This window comes from Pituophis catenifer, unplaced genomic scaffold, assembly GCF_029215685.1.
Source record: "Pituophis catenifer annectens isolate HBS135680 unplaced genomic scaffold, rPitCat1.0.hap2 SCAF_40, whole genome shotgun sequence".
In the NCBI taxonomy this organism is placed as follows: Eukaryota; Metazoa; Chordata; class Lepidosauria; order Squamata; family Colubridae; genus Pituophis; species Pituophis catenifer.
Window position 1 is genome coordinate 112,501 of NW_027256920.1, and position 5,000 is coordinate 117,500.

Consider the following 5,000-nt stretch of genomic DNA (forward strand, 5'->3'; position numbering starts at 1 on the left):
CCTGGCGGACCCGGCCTTGGGATCCCCGTCGACGTGGGGCTTCCGGGCCTCGGCGGCCGGGAAACGGCGGGAGCCCCGGATGCCGACGCCGGCCGGGCCCGCCGACTCTGTCCCCTCGCACCCTTCGGAGTAGACCGGGGTGGGAAGGCTCCACTTTGGCGCAGGCGGGCCCCGGCCAGGGAAAGCCGCCGGTCCACCGCTCAGGGGCCCGGCGACCCCGGCGGGGCGGAAGGGGATCCCGGCTCCGGGGCCGCGGGACTCGGTCGGGGACCTCCGCCGTCGCCTCGGTGCCCCCGCCGGACCCCGGGGGTGTCCGCGACGGGCAGTCGTCCCGGTCTACCCGGGCCCCGGCCGGATCAGCCTTTCTCTTTCCCACGCCACGATGGATGCACGGGATCCCGGCTCCGGGGCCGCGGGCCTCGGTCGGCGACCTCCGCCGTCGCCTCGGTGCCCACGCCGGACCCCGGGGGTGCCCGCGACGGGGAGACGGCCGGGTCTACCGGGACGGCCTCGGGCGGGTCCGGCTTACCGGGGCCCCGGCCGGATCAGCCTTTCTGTTTCCCCCGCCACGATGGATGCACGGGATCCCGGATCCGGGGCCGCGGGCCTCGGTCGGGGACCTCCGCCGTCGCCTCGGTGCCCCCGCCGGACCCCGGGGGTGCCCGCGACGGGCAGTCGTCCCGGTCTACCGGGGCCCCGGCCGGATCAGCCTTTCTGTTTCCCCCGCCACGATGGATGCACGGGATCCCGGCTCCGGCGCCGCGGGCCTCGGTCGGGGACCTCCGCCTTCGCCTCGGTGCCCACGCCGGACCCCGGGGGTGTCCGCGCCGGGCAGTCTTCCCGGTCTACCGGGGCCCCGGCCGGATCAGCCTTTCTGTTTCCCCCGCCACGATGGATGCACGGGATCCTGGCTCCGGCGCCGCGGGCCTCGGTCGGGGACCTCCGCCTTCGCCTCGGTGCCCACGCCGGACCCCGGGGGTGTCCGCGCCGGGCAGTCTTCCCGGTCTACCGGGGCCCCGGCCGGATCAGCCTTTCTGTTTCCCCCGCCACGATGGATGCACGGGATCCCGGCTCCGGGTCCGCGGGCCTCGGTCGGGGACCTCCGCCGTCGCCTCGGTGCCCCCGCCGGACCCCGGGGGTGCCCGCGACGGGCAGTCGTCCCGGTCTACCGGGGCCCCGGCCGGATCAGCCTTTCTGTTTCCCACGCCACGATGGATGCACGGGATCCCGGCTCCGGCGCCGCGGACCTCGGTCGGGGACCTCCGCCTTCGCCTCGGTGCCCACGCCGGACCCCGGGGGTGTCCGCGCCGGGCAGTCTTCCCGGTCTACCGGGGCCCCGGCCGGATCAGCCTTTCTGTTTCCCCCGCCACGATGGATGCACGGGATCCCGGCTCCGGGTCCGCGGGCCTCGGTCGGGGACCTCCGCCGTCGCCTCGGTGCCCCCGCCGGACCCCGGGGGTGCCCGCGACGGGCAGTCGTCCCGGTCTACCGGGGCCCCGGCCGGATCAGCCTTTCTGTTTCCCCCGCCACGATGGATGCACGGGATCCCGGCTCCGGCGCCGCGGGCCTCGGTCGGGGACCTCCGCCTTCGCCTCGGTGCCCACGCCGGACCCCGGGGGTGTCCGCGCCGGGCAGTCTTCCCGGTCTACCGGGGCCCCGGCCGGATCAGCCTTTCTGTTTCCCCCGCCACGATGGATGCACGGGATCCCGGCTCCGGGTCCGCGGGCCTCGGTCGGGGACCTCCGCCGTCGCCTCGGTGCCCCCGCCGGACCCCGGGGGTGCCCGCGACGGGCAGTCGTCCCGGTCTACCGGGGCCCCGGCCGGATCAGCCTTTCTGTTTCCCACGCCACGATGGATGCACGGGATCCCGGCTCCGGCGCCGCGGGCCTCGGTCGGGGACCTCCGCCTTCGCCTCGGTGCCCACGCCGGACCCCGGGGGTGTCCGCGCCGGGCAGTCTTCCCGGTCTACCGGGGCCCCGGCCGGATCAGCCTTTCTGTTTCCCCCGCCACGATGGATGCACGGGATCCCGGCTCCGGGTCCGCGGGCCTCGGTCGGGGACCTCCGCCGTCGCCTCGGTGCCCCCGCCGGACCCCGGGGGTGCCCGCGACGGGCAGTCGTCCCGGTCTACCGGGGCCCCGGCCGGATCAGCCTTTCTGTTTCCCCCGCCACGATGGATGCACGGGATCCCGGCTCCGGCGCCGCGGGCCTCGGTCGGGGACCTCCGCCGTCGCCTCGGTGCCCACGCCGGACCCCGGGGGTGTCCGCGCCGGGCAGTCTTCCCGGTCTACCGGGGCCCCGGCCGGATCAGCCTTTCTGTTTCCCCCGCCACGATGGATGCACGGGATCCCGGCTCCGGGTCCGCGGGCCTCGGTCGGGGACCTCCGCCGTCGCCTCGGTGCCCACGCCGGACCCCTGGGGTGCCCGAGACGGGGAGAGGGCCGGGTCTACCGGGACGGCCTCGGGCGGGTCCGGCTTACCGGGGCCCCGGCCGGATCAGCCTTTCTGTTTCCCCCGCCACGATGGATGCACGGGATCCCGGCTCCGGCGCCGCGGGCCTCGGTCGGGGACCTCCGCCGTCCCCTCGGTGCCCACGCCGGCCCCCGGGGGTGTCCGCGCCGGGCAGTCGTCCCGGTCTACCGGGACGGCCTCGGGCGGGTCCGGTTTACCCGGGCCTCGGCCGGCCTAGAGTGTTTCTGTTTCCCCGCCTTGATGGATGTACGGGATCCCGGCGCGGGGGCCCCGGGCCTCGGTCGGGGACCTCCGCCGTCGCCTCGGTGCCCGCGCCGGGGCCCTGGGGTGTCCGTGACGGGCAGCCGTCCCGGTCTACCGGGACGCTCGGGCGGGACCGGTTTACCCGGGCCTCGGCCGGACCGGAGTGTTTCCGTTTTCTGCTTCCCTGCCAGGATGGCTGCGAGGGGTTGATTGAAAGAGCTGGTTTGACGTGAAAAGCTTGACTTCAAGTGAAAAGTTTGTTACAATTTCTGCCATCTTCCTTCCTCCAAAGTTTTGGGTGTAGTTTTCCCAGAGGAACCTCTCGTAGGCCTTTCATTTCTCATCTTAACTTCCCTCATTTATTCCATATTTTCCTTCCTCTTGCCGAATGGCCGAATCCAGTCCATTTCTAGTCAAGGAAATTATTCTTATTTCTTGCTGACCTATTTGCTTTGTGGAGCAAGTCGTTCTTAGGTCCCTTTGTTCTTTCTTCAACTTCTTCTGCTCCTTCTCTCGACGCTTTCTCGTCTTGTTCTCTTACTTGGCTCTCTTTTGGCTGTTCTTTCTTCTCCTCCCGTCGTCCGTCCCCACTTTCATCTCTCCATCTTTCCTGTTCTTGGTCATCTCTACGTTGTTTATCAAATAATTCCGCTTTCTCTCTTGAATCTACTCGATATCTTTGCTCTCGCCAGCTCGCCGATATTTTGTGCTTTCCCGTCGTGTTTCCCATCCATTGCGATCTCTCTGCTCTCCCTGTCTTCTCGGTAAATCGGAGATGAATTTCTCTGGGCGGGTGGTTTCTCATCGCGTGTCTTGTGTGCGCTCCCTACGTTTCGTCCATCCCGTTTAATATCTATCCCTCCCTCCCTCTCTTTGCTTTCTTCCATTGCTTCTGCTAATATCATTTCCAGAATGATAACCCTGAGCCTGAACCTGAACCTAACCCTAACCCTACAACTTTTCTCCCTAACCCTAACCCTAACCCTAACCCTAACCCTAACCCTAACCCTAACCCTAACCCTACAACTTTTCTCCCTAACCCTAACCCTAACCCTAACCCTAACCCTAACCCTAACCCTAACCCTAACCCTAACCCTAACCCTAACCCTAACCCTAACCCAACTTTTCTCCCTAACCCTAACCCTAACCCTAACCCTAACCCTAACCCTAACCCTAACCCTAACCCTAACCCAACTTTTCTCCCTAACCCTAACCCTAACCCTAACCCTAACCCTAACCCTAACCCTAACCCTAACTCTACAACTTGTTTCTCTAACCCTAACCCTAACCCTAACCCTAACCCCAACCCCAACCCTAACCCTAACCCTAACCCTAACCCTAACCCTACAACTTTTCTCCCTAACCCTAACCCTAACCCTAACCCCAACCCTAACCCTACAACTGTTTTCTCTAACCCCAACCCTAACCCTATAACTTTTTTCCCTAACCCTAACCCTAACCCTAACCCACACTTTCGACTTAAAACCGTTTTTAGATTTAAAGTCGTCTTTCGACTTAAAGACGGACAGACGGCCCGGTCTACCGGGCCGCTCGGGCAGCCTCGGCCGGACCGGCGTCTCTGTTTCTGTTTCCCTGCCACGATGGATGTCGCGTGCGAGGGGTTGCTTTACATAGCTGGTTTGAAGTTGAAAGCTTCCGTTCTTGCCTAGATCTCTTGCCTTCCGATCCAAGCTCCCATCGCAGTTTCAAGCGTCCTGCTTTCTTGGTTGGGAAAATCGGGGCGGCGAGACCTGACGCTCGCTTCCCCGACCCCGACCCTCACCCTTCTTCGAATGGTCTTTCTAATGCCAGCAGCGCTCAGGGAGAAATGTCACCCCCAGAAGACGAGAGCACAGCTTGCCCAATTCCGGTCTCCACACACCGGACTCGTCGACTTTCAAAACGTATTCCGCTTTTATGATCGTTTTAAAACTAAAACGACGATCCACCGGCGGCGATACTGACATTTAAGCGGAGAGCGGGAAAAGGGGCGGGAAAAAAAAAACTAAGTGCCTCGTTTCGGCGCCGGTCTACTCCGGAAGAGGTCAAAGAAAAGGGGGGGAAAACGAAGTGCCTCCTTTGGACGCCCGTCTACTCGGGAAGGGAGGCGAGGCGAGGCCAAAAAAGAAAAGAAAAGAAGAGAAAAGGGGCGGAGGGAAAAAACTAAGTGCCTCGTTTCGGCGCCGGTCTACTCCGGAAGAGGTCAAAGAAAAGGGGGGGAAAACGAAGTGTCTCCTTTGGACGACTGTCTACTCGGGAAGGGAGGCGAGGCCAAAAAAAAAAAAAA